Source organism: Schistocerca cancellata, chromosome 8, assembly GCF_023864275.1.
Source record: "Schistocerca cancellata isolate TAMUIC-IGC-003103 chromosome 8, iqSchCanc2.1, whole genome shotgun sequence".
Taxonomy (NCBI): domain Eukaryota; kingdom Metazoa; phylum Arthropoda; class Insecta; order Orthoptera; family Acrididae; genus Schistocerca; species Schistocerca cancellata.
In genome coordinates this window covers 386,087,372-386,106,895 of record NC_064633.1, presented here as the reverse complement: position 1 = coordinate 386,106,895, position 19,524 = coordinate 386,087,372, and positions in this window count along the sequence as shown.

The window sequence follows — 19,524 nt, the reverse complement described above, 5'->3', positions numbered from 1 at the left end:
GTAGCAAAATGATAAAAGATGTTTCTTTCTGTGTGTTCGCTGCAGATTACACTTGTCTACATTGAGATTGAATTGCCATTCCTTGCATCATGCGTCAATTCGTTGCAGATCCTCCGGCATTTCTGTACAATTTCCCACTGCTACAACCTCTCGATATATCACAGCATCATCCGCAAAAAGGCGCACTGTACTTCCGATGTTATTTAAGTATATTGTGAATAGCAATGGTCCTACGAGACTCCCCAGCGCCACACCTGAAATCACTCTTACTTCGGAAGACTTCTCTCCATTGAGAATGACATGCTGCGTTCGGTTATCTAGGAACTCTTCAATCCAATCACACAATTGGTCTGATACACTCCTGAAAATTGAAATAAGAACACCGTGAATTCATTGTCCCAGGAAGGGGAAACTTTATTGGCACATTCGTGGGGTCAGATACATCACATGATCACACTGACAGAACCACAGGCACATAGACACAGGCAACAGAGCATGCACAATGTCGGCACTAGTACAGTGTATATCCACCTTTCGCAGCAATGCAGGCTGCTATTCTCCCATGGAGACGATCGTAGAGATGCTGGATGTAGTCCTGTGGAACGGCTTGCCATGCCATTTCCACCTGGCGCCTCAGTTGGACCAGCGTTCGTGCTGGACGTGCAGACCGCGTGAGACGACGCTTCATCCAGTCCCAAACATGCTCAATGGGGGACAGATCCGGAGATCTTGCTGGCCAGGGTAGTTGACTTACACCTTCTAGAGCACGTTGGGTGGCACGGGATACATGCGGACGTGCATTGTCCTGTTGGTACAGCAAGTTCCCTTGCCGGTCTAGGAATGGTAGAACGATGGGTTCGATGACGGCTTGGATGTACCATGCACTATTCAATGTCCCCTCGACGATCACCAGTGGTGTACAGCCAGTGTAGGGGATCGCTTCCCACACCATGATGCCGGGTGTTGGCCCTGTGTGCCTCGGTCGTATGCAGCCCTGATTGTGGCGCTCACCTGCACGGCGCCAAACACGCATACGACCATCATTGGCACCAAGGTAGAAGCGACTCTCATCGCTGAAGACGACACGACTCCATTCGTCCCTCCATTCACGCCTGTCGCGACACCACTGGAGGCGGGCTGCACGATGTTGGGGCGTGAGCGGAAGACGGCCTAACGGTGTGCGGGACCGTAGCCCAGCTTCATGGAGACGGTTGCGAATGGTCCTCGCCGATACCCCAGGAGCAACAGTGTCCCTAATTTGCTGGGAAGTGGCGGTGCGGTCCCCTACGGCACTGCGTAGGATCCTACGGTCTTGGCGTGCATCCGTGCGTCGCTGCGGTCCGGTCCCAGGTCGACGGGCACGTGCACCTTCCGCCGACCACTGGCGACAACATCGATGTACTGTGGAGACCTCACGCCCCACGTGTTGCGCAATTCGGCGGTACGTCCACCCGGCCTCCCGCATGCCCACTATACGCCCTCGCTCAAAGTCCGTCAACTGCACATACGGTTCACGTCCACGCTGTCGCGGCATGCCACCAGTGTTAAAGACTGCGATGGAGCTCCGTATGCCACGACAAACTGGCTGACACTGACGGCGGCAGTGCACAAATGCTGCGCAGCTAGCGGCATTCGACGGCCAACACCGCGGTTCCTGGTGTGTCCGCTGTGCCGTGCGTGTGATCATTGCTTGTACAGCCGTCTCGCAGTGTCCGGAGCAAGTATGGTGGGTCTGACACACCGGTGTCAATGTGTTCTTTTTTCCATTTCCAGGAGTGTAGTTCAAGTGCTCTTACATTGTTCATTAAACGACTGTGGGGAACTATACCAAACGCCTTGCGGAAGTCAAGAAACACGGCATCTACCTGGGAACCCGTGTCTATGACCCTCTGAGTGTCGTGGACGAATAGCGCGAGCTGGGTTTCACACGATCGTCTTTTTCGAAACCCATGCTGATTCCTACAGGGTAGATTTCAAGTCTCCAGAAAAGTCATTATACTCGAACATAATACTTGTTCCAAAATTCTACAGCTGATCGACGTTTGAGATATAGGTCTATATTTATGCACATCCGTTTGACGTCCCTTCTTGAAAACGGGGATGACTGTGCCCGTTTCCAATCCTTTGGAACGCTACGCTCTTCTAGAGAACTACGGTACACCGCTGCAAGAAGGGGGTGGGGTGGGGGGGGAGGGGGCAAGTTCATTCGCGTACTCTTTGTAAAATCGAACTGGTATCCCACCAGGTCCAGCTGCCTTTCCTCTTTTGAGCGACTTTTCTATCTCTCTGTCATATATTGCGACAGTCTAAAGATGGACCTACAGCGCAGTCTTCCTCTGTGAAACAGCTTTGGAAACAGACATTTAATATTTTCGCCTTTATTCTATCATCCTCTGTTTCAGTACCAATTTGGTCATAAAGTGTATGGACATTTTGTTGTGATCCACTTACCGCTTTGCCATAAGGCCAAAATTTCTTAGGATTTTCTGCCAAGTCAGTACATAGAACTTTCCTTTCGAAATTATTGAATGCCTCTCGCATAGCCTCCTCACAGTACATCTCGCATCGTGCAATTTTTGTTTGTCTGCTAGGCTTTGGCTATGTTTATTTGATGTGAAGTTCCCTTTGCTTCCCCAGCAGTTTTCTAACTTTGTTGTTGTACCACGGTGGCTCTTTTCCATCTCTTACGATCTTGCTTTGCACATATTTATCTAATGCATATTGTACGATGGTTCTGAACGTTGTCCACTGATGCTCAACACTATCTGTACTTGAGACAAAACTTTTGTGTTGGGTCGTCAAATACTCTGAAATCTGCTTTTTGTCACTTTTGCTAAACAGTGAAATCTTCCTTCCTTTTTTAATATTTCTATTAATCGCTGATTCCCTATTCTGCGTTAACCGTTTCAAATAGTTCTGGCCTGTTTGTCACTAGAAGGTCTAATATGTTATCGCCACGAGTCCGTTCTCTGTTAAACTGCTTAAGTTAGTTTTCAGATAATGCACTTGAAAACATTTCACTGAATTCTTTGTCCCTGCCACCCGTTATAAACGTTTGAGTTTCCCAGTCTGTATCTGACAAATTAAAATCTCCACCCAGAACTGTAACATGGTCGGGAAATCTACTCGAAAAGTATTCCAAATTTTCCTTCAGGTGCTCTGCCACAACAGTACGCAAACGTTAGTACGTGTCGTACTGTCAGGTGACATGCGGACGGGTTTTACGACTGTTCGCCTGTTACTAGTAAGTCAATCTCTCAGTTCGTAGTGTTTAGGTAATTCCTCTTAAGTTTTCTGGAAATGAATGTGAGCCCAACAAAAGAATTAATCTTCACTGAGCTCCTTATACTTAACGATGAGCATTTTATTGCAATTAATGCTTCCTATGACAGTGTAGAATATTCCTAGCCCTATTAATGTGCAATAGATTTTGTTGCATTCAGGTCAACTACCAGCCCCACTACAGGCCTTCCTGCGTGCTTGTAAAAAAACTTCATCGCCTGCAAACATCCTACACCTAAAATAAACACGCCGCAAACCGCAGAATAGTGCATGGTGGAAGGTACATTGCACCACTATATCGACTATCCTTTCACCCCACTCTCACTCGCTGACATAGTAAAAAACGATTGTCTCCATACTTCCATACATGCTCTAAATTACCGTTATTTTTCCAGGACAATTATCTCGTATTTCCTAGACATTTTTTTTTCTAATAGTGTATGTGAACCCATACGATTCTAGAAGCATTCACATCATGCTTTTGTTACGTATATTAGCCATGTAACACGAATACATGTGGACTCACGTGTTTGGTAGATGGTGACCATGTAGCACTGAGCTGTCGAATGAATGTTACTCTTCACAGTACATATGATTTAACCACAAACGAGTCTATGCCTCTTAATGTCGGGATAGTAGCTGACAATGACCTCAAGTTATAGTGAAAAATGAGGATGTATGTTGAGGTACGAAGGAGTGCTCGTTCAGACAGAATTGCAGAAGCTGCGCGTCAAACTGGCATATCGAGGGGTGGCTGCGTATAGCCCATTCTATCTAGACCTTCCTGTCTTCGACAACAACAATGTTAGTGCATCGATACTCAGTGTATTTGGTGTTGCTACGTTAAAAGTAAGAGCTGTGATTTGGTCATTCAGTCATTCTAAGATCAACAAAAGTTCAATGCAAGATGGTATACCTACTCCAACCCAACAGGTTTTGTGTGCGATAAATGTGGAATTCAGAACATAGAAAAATCTATTATTTGCGAAATAATGTAACATAGTTTTCAGATATCTTCCGTTCTGGATAAGTACAGTAATGCTCCGTGTTTGTGTGTGTGTGTGTGTGTGTGTGTGTGTATGTGTGTGTGTGTGTACTCCCTCATACCATTAACAGATGTCCCATAGCCTTCCAAGCTATGTATTTGCTTATACATCCCATACGGATTTCGTAAATCAGTAAGTCATTTACCCACTGACTCCTACAGTCTTCTATGTAATACAGCCTTCTTCCTGATTTCAAAATGTTACATGTTTATGAGGAAAATACTCAGTCATCCAGCAGAGCAGTGGAGTCAGATGTGTGTAAAACTGTTCCCATACATCTGTCAGGGTTATAAAACTACAGTGATGCTGTGAGTAGTACTCGCTCCCACCATCAACAACCGTTCCATTGAAACAACAGTCTTCCACGCCACATATGTGCATATAGATTTCGTCTTGATTTCATTTGTAATTGGCTATGAAGAAAATACCCGCTCATCAAGCAGACCAGTGAAATGAGATGTTGTATAACGTAGCTTCCAAATGTCGGTCAGGGTTATTTAATTACAGTGATACTGTGTAGAGTGTTCCCTGCCATCATAACTAATTTCCCATTTGTCCTATTCTTCTGCAACATGCAGATACCATATATGTGTTTTGAAAAACACTTCCTTATCGCTAGCATTTAATACGTGTAGACAGGTTCACATTCGAACAGTCAATTTACAAAGCTATAAAGCAGCTTAAAATCCATGTCCTTTTTAGTGGAGAAAAACGTAAACGTTTCAGTCAGACAGATTGTCACACGTATCCATTCTTTTTTTAAGAAAAAGTCGTGCTTTTCCTGATCCGCAAGGTACGAGTCGTCTAAAGAAGGCCATTGCAATAGTATAGGCTGATGGTCCATTTCAACGTCAAACCGTTCTGTTCTGGCTCGATTTCTTTTGTTCCCCCTGTCTCCATACCAGTTTCCGCTAATATGCCTCGAACTCCCGCATATGAGTATTGGTAAAATGCCTCTAGAGTGCATAGATTTCTCTTTATTAAAATATTGATATGTGACATCATCGTTCTATCCAACATATAGTGCATACATTAAAAACTCAAGCAAATTCCACTGCCATTTCCGGTTTCACCTGCTGTGCAATGTTTGTTACTGAGGTAATATGAAACATGGCTTCAGGCAGCACTCTATAATTTATATATTACGTATATTTTTGAGCACCGACAGTATGAGATTTCCATTTTCTCCATAAAGAGTACACTCCAGTACAGAGTCTAGTCGGTACTAGCTAGAGAGTACATGTCGTAAAGCGCTGGTTCCAGGATCATACGAAACTGTGTAGCACAGATCTTAACAACAGTACTCTATTGAGAGACGAAATGATTCTTTCTTTTACTCAATGGAAGACTGCATACGTTGAAAGAACTTCGTACCGTCAGCCAATTCTATGTTAACGCAATAAAAGGAAAATGTCACATTTCTTCAGCTCAGAACGGCAGGTGCTAAGATCAGTGTGTAATCGTAGCTATCATATTAAGAACAGCCGAAAGTGTGAATGATGTATAAAACAACAAGAAAGGATTGCTTCTTAATGCCTTGGTTCAAATGCCTCTGAGCACTGAGGGACTTAACTTCTGTGGTCATCAGTCCCCTAGAACTTAGAACTACTTAAACCTAACTAACCTAAGGACATCACACACACCCATGCTCGAGGCAGGATTCGAACCTGCGACCGTAAGGGTCGCGCGGTTCCAGACTGTAGCGCCTAGAACTGCTTGGCCACCCCGGCCGGCTCAAGCTTCTTAATGACATTGCCTTACTTTTCACAGTGAATATTAACAGTGTATACAAAGCTGCATCATAAAACAATATTACTTCTTACAACATCGTTATTTTCGTCAAAAATGCTCTTACTGTTTTTGAAATTGGTCTCTGTCACACAGCACACGATCAAGGGTAATATTCATATTTAACGCAAGCAGCCATATGTGAGCAGGGAAAGAGCAGTACTTCCATTTCTTCGTTGAAGCAGAATTTGCACAGTTGATCAATGTCAGAAGCTGTCACAGGCACATGGTGTTCTGATGCTACTTTCAGAAGATTTGATGGAAGTTTAGTATTAGCTGTGTCCTTTGCAGTAATTTTTGAGTTTGTGTTCTGATAAGCAAACAAGGAGCATATGGAAATCATGCAGTTTGATCAGCCCGTGGTTTGTACGTTTCGTTACAATGTTTTAACCCGCCATTACAATGGAAACACACGGTGTCATCTCCATCGCTAATAAAAAGAAATCCCCTGTAACTTAGTTTGTCAGGACGTTGCTAAATAACTAAGGTCAACAACTGAAATACGCCAGTTCCGTCCGTGAGTTCTGTATTTGGCGTAGATAACTTCATTTCCCTACACATCACGCGTTGAACTGCACAATAATGCTGATTTAAGATATGGATATAGAATTATTTCCATTCTGCACAGGTTATAAGTATCGTAAAGTTGAACAACGATGTATTCTTTCACATATATACCTCCCCAACGCCATCAAACATCAATTACGTTACAGAGCGACCTGCTTTCAAAGTTTATTATATGTGTATTTACATTTCGGTGTCCCTTATTTTGGTTGAAAAATTTCCTTTTTCTAAAAAATTTGAGACTCCCCCTTAAATGATTTCTGTTTGGTTGGATTCACACGGGAAAAAGATTTCATCTTAACAGGACAACATTAACCCGTGCAAACTAGAGCGACAAACTTTGATATTGGGTATGCTAGGTTTTGTAGTTTTTAGCCTGTTTGAAAGTTAACGATACCTACATAAATGCAAAATTAAGTACCTATTCGATGCGCTTACTATTTTTGAGAATGCATTTTTCAGTGTTTCTTTCTTGCAGTCCGGTTCAGTCAACATTGTTGTTTGATACAAGGCAGTACAATTTCTTTTGCACCTCATCTATGGTCAACAGTCTTCAAAAATCTTGCATTTATTTGACGCAATTTCCGTAGAGTCATCAATAGGTTTTAACTCCTTAACTATACGTTTAGCCCCTAAATGTGAAGTACTGCTCATTCATGTCGAAGCACATTCCTGAATAAAACTGGCGTCCATAGTCTTCACGCAAAAGAACTGATCTCTGCTCTTGCTTGACACAAAGCTGACTAAAGTTTTCGATGAAATAAAGATGAGAGTGAATTGGAAGGTATAAACCAACGACGTAAAACCAATAATAGACGATAATTAGAATGGAAGGTATAAAATAACGAGGTAAAACCAATAACAGATGGCAATTAGAATGACTTTCATCTTGTCGTGTAATGTTCCATCCAGTTCTCCAGTATCTCTTTTCCATTTGTAGATTGTCTTTGCCCAAATTTTCTACCATTTTGATAGTGGTTTGTACGTACATCAAAGCGCTATGAGAGAGACAACTGTTCATACATAACACATATCATGACTAAATTCCCTTATAACTGCTTTTGAAATCTACCTTTAGCTTGATTTCAGATTTTTAACGAAGCACATATCCAGATGAGGCAGTCTTACAGTTCCACTGCACTGAGACCATGCTATTACACAAACACATACAATGGAAAGGCATACTTCTCTCGATGTATTTTTTTTCATTTTGAATAGATTTTTCTTGTTGTGATCTTAGCCGAAACATTTTAGGCAATTAATATCTGTTGCCATCCATCATGCTTGATGCTATGCTCCAGGAGGGTGTTTTTCCGAGTTTTTTCAGTCTCCACCTGAAGATATTACACAGAACTCTACGAATTCCCTGTAATCAGTTCTCAGTGTTGGTTTATCTGATTCAGATCCTTAAATTTCTAACATCTACTTAGTGTCTTATTTATCGAAAAATTGATCGATAATCTCTTGCTAGTATAATAATTACTGACATCGAATCTTTTCCAGTTTTCTCGCAGTTGTGTAAAACCTGACAGTTCAGCTTTGCTTGTTATGCCAAGCACTTTACATTTAAATAATTATTTCAAAATAAGTTCACGTGCGATATTGTTCATCAAGTGCGGTCTCTTACACTCAGTTGGGAACTATCCAAAATACGTTCTAAAAACTCACTATCACCAACATCGAATTCTTCTGAACTTTTAAATGTCCTTTCTGATTCTTCAGATTATAAAGATGAAACTACAATAGAAGATGGTGAAGTAACGATGTGCACTTTTGTTTCTCTTGCCTGTGCTCCTTTTCCAATTTTATCTGCCTTGCTTTTTTTTTTTTTTTAGCTATGCACAAGCAATCTCTATGCCCTGACTCTCTCTGTCGATGTAACAATATCCAGTATTTTTTTCAGTTTCATTCTTTATAGACCACTGGCAAGTGCGATATCAAATAAATTGCCCAAATTGTTTATAAACTTTTCTTTATGGCGCTTAAACACGTCTCGAGAGGTTTTTGCGTTCTTGTTTTTCACTCGAATGCAATAAGGAAGTTATTGTGAATAACGCTGAATAGTTCTTGTCGGAAATCTTGTTTTCTCCCTAAAGATAATGTACTCGCGAACCACAGTATTAGCACTTTCACTAACGGTTAACTTTACTTCCTGTGTGTAACAAAGCACTTGTCTGCTTGATGGTACATTGTGTACAGATATTTGGTGCTTTATACTGATGTGATGTATTACATAGGTACTGGAAAATACGTGCGACACGATCCATAACCAATCAACTACTACCTGTGCTCCACGTGCACGTACTGACAATTGAGGTGACGTCAGAGTGGTATCTGCGAATAATGCAATACATCATGTTCATCATGAGAGTTCACGCTCATGTCGCCACGGTATTACAACAAAATATGGTACAGGTATGTTCGGTAGTCATTCAAACAATATTGGTGGGTGAGCACTAAATAAAGTTGAACCTGAAAAATAAAAATACACACACATGGATACATACTCTGTAGTGACAAAAGTGATGGAATAGCGGTATTCATATATACAGGTCATTAATGTGGAAAGATTTCCTACATGATTATGGCCACACGACCAGAATTAACAGACTCTGAAAGCGGAATGGTAGTTGGTACTAGACACATGGGAGATTCCATTTCAGAAATCGTTAGGAAATTCAATATTTATAAATCCACAGTGCCAAGAGGTTCCCGAGAATACCGAATTTCAGGAATTATCACTCTCTACGGACAGCGCAGTGACCAACGGCTTTCACCCAAGCCCGAGAGCAGCCGCGTTTACTTAGAGTTGTCAGTGCTAACAGACTAGCAGCATTGCTTGAAATAGCCACAGAAATCAATGTCGGGCGTACGACGAACGTACCCCTTAGCACAGTGCGGCGAACCTTGGCTACAGCAGCAAACGAAAGACGCGATTGCCGTTGCTAACAGCACGGCATTGCCTTTAGTGCTCCTCCTCTCCCTCATGAGTATTTTGGCTGGGCCCTAGACGATTGTAAAACCCTCGCCTAGTCAGCTGAGTCCCAATTTCAGTTGGTAAGAGCTGATGGTAGGGTTCGAATGTGGTACAGAATCCATGAAGTTGTCCACAGGGCGCTGTGCCTGCTTATGATGCATACATAATGGTGTGGGCTATATTTACAAGGTATGGACAGAGTCTTCTGGTCCAACTGAACTGGTCGTTGATTGGGAATGGTTATGTTCAGCTGCTTGTAGCCATTCATAGACATCATGTTCCCAAATAGCGACGAAACTTTTACAGATGACAGTTCGCCATCTCACTGGACATAATCATTCACCATTTGTTTAAAGAACGTTCTGGACAATTACAGCGCCTGATTAGGTCACTCAGATTGGTCGACGTGAATCCCATCGAAGATTTATGATACAGAATCGAAAGGTCATCCCGTGCACGGAATCCTGCACAGGCAACTCCTTCACAATTACGGACGTCTGTAGTTACAGTAGGGCCCCAAATTTTCGCCGGGGCTTTCAATGACTTGTTGAGCCCATGCCATATTAAACTGCTGCACTACGCCTGAAAAAAAAGGTCCGAACGATAGCACAAGATATCTCATGACATTTGTCTCCTCATGGTATTTAAACACACACACACACACACACACACACACACACACACACACATCTTTGCCACATTAGATGCTGCTGATGAGTGAAAGTTCCTCTGATTACTTTCCTCATGTTCCTTGTGTGTTACAAGCAATGTAACAGACGCAGCGTACTGTAAGCAGCGGAATGGTCAGTTATTCACGTCGAGAATAAACCCAACTGTTATTTGTGTACGGCCAAGCAGCTGGAAACCGTCGACAGGGATCACCACTACACCAAAACAAGCACCCTCACAGACACCAATCACATCACATAACATTTCTAGCCCTTTTTGGGCATTTGCGTGATAATGGGGCCTTTCAGACAGACGAACGTGCATGGAGGTGGCCGACTGTGTGTGCCTCAGATATGGAGGACCGCGCTATACAGGATATTGAGACGAACCCTTGTACAAGGTCAGGCAAGTGGCCACCCGACATGTTATAAGCAAAATACGATTATTTGTATCCCGAATGACAACCACTACTTTCTCTATCGCCTGAAACGACTGCAAGGATTCTCAGCATCGGTTTTCCCTCTACAGGAAGGTTTCTGTCGATGGTTTTTTCACCAGACCATCACAATTATTAGATTTGTGTCATCAGTCCTTATTACCAAGGAAACAACCTTTACATGAATTGAAATCATCTAGTCACTTAATCGTCATCTGTGTACTACGGACAGTCCTCGTAGACTGGTTGAGGAGTCCTATCAGCATCATTTCCACCTCAATGTGTGGGCAGGGGTTCTTGGCGACCACATACTTGGACCCGTTATTATTCCACAACGTCTTCATGGAAGGACGTACCTGGACTGATGTGGAATACTCTGCATGGGTTGCTTGAGAATGTGCTTTTAGCAATACGACAGGTTATGTGAATTCTACATGACGAAGCACCTCTCCACTTCCACGTAACAGTTCGTCGACACCTCAAAAATATCTTCCCCTGACATTAGATGGGACGTGAAGACTCTGTAGCATGGCCTGATAGATCACCGGTTTTAAAACCCCTGAATTTTTGTCTGTAGGGACATTTGAAAAGCGTTGTGTATACTGAACCAGTTCTTGATGTGCAACTCTTCAACAGATTATTCACGATGCCTGTAACACCATTCGGAGAGAGGTCAGGACATGGGAAAGAACGCGACAATTCATGATTCGACGTATGAGCTCGTCCACAGCATCCCATGGAAGTCACTTTGAATATATGTCGTGAAGTGGATACTGTACAGTTCTGTACTGTGTTCTGGGGCGATTTGTTGTCGATGTGCGCAAGCCGTCCATTTCCGGACACATGTTCACAGAAACTTTTGTCCTCCATTTCCAGTCAAGAATCCGTCCCTGCAATTTGTCGCTTTTATTAATATTCAGGCCATATGATTGTAAATGGAGGAATAAAGGTCCTGTGAACCAGTGTCGGGAAATGAATTGTTGTCACGGTAGATGGCGCTGGCGAATGGAAGCTCCTGTGACTACGTGCCGTGTGTCGCTTGCGTTTTGCAAAATGTGTGACTGACGCAGATGAATGGTCCGATATTCAAGTCGGGAACAAACCATGATGGTGTTTGTGCGCGGAAAATCAGATGGGAACGGTCGAGAGGCAGCATATCCCGTAGAATCCGGCCTTCCAAATCTGGTGTGCGCACATTCCGCCGCCTCCCTGCACGTTTGTCTGTCTGAAAGGAAACTTGATCACACAAACTCCCAAAATGGGCTTGAGATGTTGCGTGATGTGCTTGGTGACTGTGAGAATACTTGTCTTAAAATGGCCTTGCTACCCCTCGAATGCTTCCATCTCCTTGGCCATACACAAACACCATCACTGCTTGTTTCGGACGTGAATACCGGATCATTATGCAGTTTACAGTACACTGGGTGCGCCACACAGTTTACCACACACAAGGAAGACACGGCATTGGTTCAGAGGAAGATTCATTCGTCCCTGCAGTTTGTTTGTCGGTTTTATTGATGTTTGCTCTCCCCCCCCCCCGCCCCCTCCCTCTCACATTCTCACTCTCTCTCCCTCCCTCCCTCTCTCTCTCTCTCTCTCTTTCATATATATTTCTTCAACTTTCTTTCGTTGTACAAACGTAAAAAATGTTTTGTTGCAGAACTGCGGCTGGATGCCAGCCGACATAGAGCTGGGAATGACTGGATATCACGACCTATTCAGCTCAATTGAGGTGAGTTGATTATCTCAGTAGCTATTGTTGATGCGGTAACGCTTCCAGAGAGGGTCGCTTTAGGCAGACACGCTCGTCTAAAGCACTCCCCGCAGCCAATCACAGGGTTGAGACATATTAGGTGGGGACGCAGGAAAGAGTGGTGAAGGGGTTGTGGTTCGACCGCTCGCTCTCTTTTCAGCCAGTCCTCGTCCTATCAAATCGCAATGTTCAGCTCCTGTACAGGGCAGCATTCCCTCTGCCCGTCTGTCGGCAGCCTGTCTTCTGTACGCTTAACGATAGAGTCATTGCAAATAAAGCCGAGTTATTCCCTCCGAACGTGGTGTATCTTGTGCGTATCACGTAACCACCGCTCACATCCGGGCGACGACGTCCTGCCTGCTATGTCTGCTCGAAAAGTCCTGAACAAAATGGTGTCAGCTGCGGGATCGCAGTTCACAGTTTTGTCCGCCTTTACGCAGACCTTTTAGCTGTGGATGGTTGTCGGTCATGACCTCAAGGGAAGAAGCTGTCTGTTCAAGTTATTGGCTCTTAGATGTACTTGTACGCGCTGTGTCCTGTCACAGACGACCTCCCCGTCCTCTAGGCAATTCCAGCAGGCCGCGGCGCCGTTGTATGTCTGAGAACACAGTCCTGCCGCAGCTGCCGCCGACGCTGCCTCGCCCCCGCCTGACGTTGGCTACGCCCACCGCCGCGCCGCAGCCTCGCCTCTGCACGACGAGCCCACAACGCCGCCGCCATTCACATCGACCACCGACGCCACCGCAGTGCGCCGTGCTGCCGAGCTCACCGACACCGCCATTTCGGTAAGCTTCGTAAAGAATGAAATAAGCCTCACAGACCATGTGCACCCTCATCAGTACTGCACTGCCACGAACGTCCGTCGTGTGACGTAGTTAGAATGTACACTGAGGTGGAAAAAGTCATGGTACACGTCCTAATATCTTGACGGATCCCCCCATTGCCATGCATAGTGTAGCAACTCTACTTTGCATAGTCTCAGCGTGTCGCAGGAAGTCCCCAGTAGAAATGTTGTGCCATGCTACTTCTGTATCCCTCAATAATTGCGAAAGTATCACCAGTGTTAGTGCCTGGAATGACCTCTTGATTATGTCCGATAACGTTGGACAGGATTCATATCGGGTGATCTAGGTGATCAAATCATTCCCTCAATTCTCTTGTTCCATCCAGGAAAGTGGGACTGTAGATGGACTGGAGGTACTTGAATAATGATAACAAAATCAGCGGCTCTATACGAATCTACGTCATTTATTCGTTTTAACGCATGCTACCAGTTTCGACACCAAATTATTATAGTGGTAGGGTTGTGTTTTTTCTTACGCATATGTTTGAAGATGACACCAGCTGGTGTCGAAACAAGTAGCATACGTTAAAAAGAATGAACGTCGTAGGTTCGAATACAGCCTCTGGTTTTATCATCAGTATTCAAGTAATTGAATTGTTCTAATGTTCTTCAAACAAACTGTGAACAACAGCGGTCCAGTGAAATGGTGCATTGTCATCCCTATAAATTCCATCGTTGTGGCCATGAAAGGCTGCAAGTGGTGTATAAGTAGCTGAAACAACAGAGGACTGAGTCCATTCCACAGCCCAGACCAATATTGAGCTACCACCAGCTTGCATAGTGCCTTGTTGACAACTTGTGACCGTGGCATTGTGGAGTCGGCGCCTCACTAGAACCTTAAAAATGGTTCAAATGGCTCTGAGCACTATGCGACTTAACTTCTGAGGTCATCAGTCGCCTAGAACTTAGAACTACTTAAACCTAACTAACCTAAGGACATCACACACATCCATGCCCGAGGCAGGACTCGAACGTGCGACCGTATCGGTCGCTGTAGCGCCTAGAACCGCACGCCCACTCCGGCCGGCACTAGAACCTTAGCATCAGCTCTTACCAACAGAAATCGGGAATCATCCGCCAAGGTCGGCAAGGTGTTACAGTCGTAGAGTCCAACTAGTACGAGCCTAGGAGAGATGCTGTAGATGATATCGTGCTGATTAACGCCAAATTTCCCCGCATTGTCCCAAGGCATACTTTCGGCGTACGTCGCATATTTCGTTCTGCGGCTATTTCACAGTGTTTGTTGTCTTTTAGCACTGTGAACTCTACACAAACACCGCGGCCATCGGCCGTTAAATGAAGGCAGCGTTATGCATGGTGGAAGATATTGCCTGAAATGTGGTATTCTCGGCACACTCTTGACACGGTTTATCGTGGATTATTGAATTCCCTAACGATTTCCAAAATAGATGTCATTTCCGTCTAGCTTCAACTGCCATTGCACGTTCACGTTCTGTTAATTCCCCTCGCGCGGCCGCAGTCATGTCGGAAATCTTTTCACATGAATCACTTGAGTACAAGTGACAGTTCAGCAAATGTACTGCTCTTTTACACCTTGTGTACAGTATACTATCGTCCGTGGTATTTGTGCATATCGCTTTCCTATGACTTTCGTCACCTCAGCTTAGTTTATCTTCAAAATATCCCGTATTCTGAGATCCACTGGAAGAATCCTAAGGAAATGCAATCCGAAAACAAAGGAAGTACGTTACAGTACAAGCTGTTCGCCCACTGCTTGAATACTGCTCAGCAGTGTTGGATCCGTAACAGATATCGTTGATAAGAGAGATAGAGAAGATCCAACGGAGAGCAGCGCGCTTAATTCACTAATCGCGAAAGCGTTACGGAGATGATAGATAAACTCCAGTGGAAGACTCTGCAGGAGAGACGCTCAGTAGTTAGGTACGAGCTTTTGTTGAAGTTTCGAGAACATACCTTCACCGGGAAGTCAAGCAGTATATTGCTCCCTCCTACGTATATCTCGCAAAGAGACCATGAGGATAAAATCAGAGAGATTAGAGCCCACACAGAGGCATACCGACAATCCTTCTTTCCACGAACAATACGAGACTGGAATAGAAGGGAGAACCGATAGAGGTACTCAAGGTACCCTCCGCCACACACCGTCAGGTGGCTTGCGGAGTATGGATGTAGATGTAGATGTCGATTCCACGTTCAAGTCTTTCTCATTTCAGTTACAAATTACCACATTCTTTGACCACGCTTTCTAAAACAAAAAATTGAGCTGAAAGTGTGCCAGAGACTGGACGATTAAGCCCTTCTGAGACTTTCCAGAGGCGCTCTCGTATATGTATGGACAGACTGGTCTAGAAGAGAATGAGTCTCCAGACAGCATTGATTAGACACCTGGAACAGATACGGCACCAGGTTTCTGCTCCACGGTGTGTTTAGGAGGAAATGCAAATGGCCTGTGCTGTTGATAGAACCACACCGCTAGCTGAAGTAGGGTTGACCAGTCCCCTTGCTGCCGACGCCGTTTGAGGTCGACAGTTGAGATTAGCTTGAGCGCTTTACTGCACCACATTGAAGTTCCTACAGCCACGTACACAATCAAGCTGTCACGTTTACCTGTTTTCCCTGCCGTCTTACTCATTGATGCTTTTACTGGGGAACGTAATGGGAACGTGACTGATTTGTTAAAGATTATCCGAGCTTCTGGCCGGAGAGCTTCCCATTGAATGAAACAAAATTAACACTGTCCGTTGAAGCGCGCAACTTTTGGGAATCATTTGACGTGCTGCGTGATGCGCTAACTTTTGGAACCCTAGCAAAGGGGCTAATAGAGTGCTACTCCAAAAGAAGAGGGGTTAGTTATTATTGTAGGATGGCAGGTCTTCCGGCCCTCCGACACATGGTGCATGTAACCTGTTTCTACGGGTTATTACGTTAAGATTAGGGTCGACACCGACTCTAACCATACAACTAATCAAAGGTTTGCCCGAGTCGGAAAATAAATTATTTGATCACAGACCAAAAACTCATAAAAATGCATACGTTGTGATGTCGCTCATAGGGTCATAGGGAATGCGATGTAATTAATAGTATATCCCGCCTGTTCACGAGAATCAAACATTTAAAATGAAATGCAAAATTCATGAACACTGTGCATAAGATCAGCTCCCAGCAACACGCCTGAAAATAAGACTTAATCTGAAGGATTTGTTTTAAAATAAAAGGGGAAACTAATCACTGGACCTGTGTGTATGGAAGCGCGTTGGATGTGCTAACGGGAAAGCAAAGAGGTGAGTGGCTTAGGTGGAAAAACGTAACCTCGGAATGGAAGAGAAAATTGTGGATAAAATCATTTATTCCGAAGATATTGATGTGAGTCATGTACACAATTCCTGATAAAATTAATTCCTAAAACATTAAAGAAAAGCGTCGATACATTCACCGTTATAATCTACACCTAAAATCATTGGTGTGAATCATTCATACAACTGCTGTTGCCTGATAACTGATCGCAATAACTCGTCAAATGGCAAACGTTTCGCAGTGCAGCCACGTGACCACGTGGTTTGTGGAGCCGCAATTTCTAGGTATTGTGGCCAAATTGCAACAATATCACATGACGCAATCATGAACAATTAACATTCTTTAAAACAAACATGAAGTCGGACAGTTAGAGATGACAGTAGCCCAAGAAACTCTAATGTTCAACCACCTGTTTGGATCCCCACGGACGAAAGATACATAAAGCAAGGAAAATTTTCGAGAAGGCAAAGCTATTTATATTTAGAATAATAAAAGCTTATACAGGCACAGCTGAAGCCCAACAGACATTCATTCAGAAGCGAGTGCTCACTTCTTATCGACACCTTTGTGTGGCGCTCTTCCGGCGGATCCAATTCTGCTATAGAAATGTACTAAAAGAAAAATCAGCCAAAGTTTTGCATTCCTTGCTGCGCCAAGGCGAAGCAATCTTACAGAGTTGAAAAGCGGGACCAAAAGCTAAAATCTCCCTCTCGCCAAGTAACAACGCACCACGCGGTCAGTGTAGCTCACCCTTCTTCGACTGGAGCACAGCTGCGGACGCTTCCCGTACCGGCGGCAGACTGCCTCCCTTTTTCTTCTGTAGCCTCTTCCACGCTCCGCGTGGCCCGGAAAAACCAAAGATGCCATTTCCGCCACCAAACAAGCGCAGGTGAATTTCTCACAAGTAGCGCAAACCTCTTTGCCTACTTGACCACTACGAGAGTTGGCTATTCTGTAAAACTGCTGCTGAATCTGTATGATTATCGCAGACTTTCTGCAGCAGACTACGCCACCGTCTAGCAACGTGATACACAACCACATTCATTCAATCACACCTCTATGAGAGTTATGAGAAAAGAGAAACAAGGAAAAGAAAGAGAAATGTTAGTGAGAATGAGCAACCGGACTAATGAAAGGTGGCTACAGGACCCTTGCAATGGCAGTAACTCGTATCACGCCAGTCCCTCTTCCATTATTACGTTTGATTCCGAATATGCGTAAGTTTCTTTTAGTAAGCGATGGAAATACTTCGTTATGAAAATCAGTGATCGAATGCTCTGTAATGGAATTCAAGGGAAATAATTTGCGTGGGTGACGGATATTTTTTATTTTAACCATTACTACTGGTACTACTACTACTACCTCTTCTACTTTCCGACTGCTGAGGAGTTTTCAGCTGCCAACTTTGAGCGTGATTTGCGAGGGTACAAAGTTGACGGATTCCCAAAAATACTGTCGGCCTACACAGTGACCATGCCGGCCCAACGATGAATATACTGTGGGCTGGCGTGGATACCAGCCATAGGACGGACGGCTAAGACTGTCGCGTGCGGCTCGCCTTGTGATGTCAACAATCGTTGTCTAGCGGACACTCCGGACACCCTTTCTACGTGGGCAAACTCTGTTGCCCAAAGTATCGAATTTTGAGAGTGAAGTCGGAGGACAGACGCCACAGCTGATGGCAATGGTTGCTGTGGTTTCGCGGATGTGGCCATCCGTTTCGACGACGGGTGGGCCACTGCGGGGTCTCAAATAGTCCAAGTAATTATCGTAGGCCGTTGGCGTCCACGCAGTCAATTCGGTGTGATCGAAAGGTTAACGCTTACGTCAGATCATGATTAAGTTCGCTGTGGAAATTGATGGGAAGAGCAGTCAATGACGCCTTGGGTGACGTAGTTTTGTAGTAGCAGTTGCCGTTTTTGTTTAGTAACCACGATAGGGTGAAAAATTGTTAATGGGCTGAAATCGGCTGGTCACCAGCGCAGCGGAGCAGTGGCTCTGGCGGAACTGTGGGGAGGAAAGCACAACAGAGCGGTCCTGATGGCCGCAGGAGTCGGTCGGTACTTACGCTTCTACAGTTTGTAGGAAAGTGGTTTTTTAGAGTCTTACCTGTCCGTCCATTCCACCACTGAAATTCAATTAGCTGCAATTATAAATAATTAATTGTATCTCATTGCAGCCCCAGCCATCATATGTAGTTGCCTCATAGCGGTATGTCCAGCTAAATCCGCTGCTGCATTTTGCCAGTACTTCTATCTATTGTTGTCCTTAAATTTGTCAATAACTCACAGCGCTATGACTCTCGTACAACTCGTCTTTGAATTTCATCCTCATGTTGATCTTTGAGTCAATAAATTTTTTTCTACTACTCTAGGTCAGAGTTTCTCTGTCTAACTACACAATTCTCCTGCGTTCCCACCCGTCATTAATTTTGGAGCGGAAATAACGGTCACATTTTTTAATTTAATTTATGCGAAGTTTCGGTGAATCGAGACTTGTTGCGCTGGTGCCGTATTAACTTAGTTCAAATGGCTCTGAGCACTATGCGACTTAACGTCTGAGGTCATCAGTCGCCTAGAACTTAGAACTAATTAAACCTAACCAACCTAAGGACATCACACACATCCATACCCGAGGCAGGATTCGAGCCTGCGACCGTAGCGGTCGCTCGGTTGTTGACTGTAGCGCCTAGAACCGCACGGCCACTCCGGCCGGCGCCGTATTAACTCATCATCTTTACTTGCATGTAATGGATGTGGACTTTTGTGATTGTTCTATGCAACCGAGATTCACTCAGGTTCCAATTTGCATATTAGTTAGGAGATCTCCACGCAACTTCAGGCTAACATCCATTACAGAGAACATTTGTCTGCTTTGCGACCAGAGAAC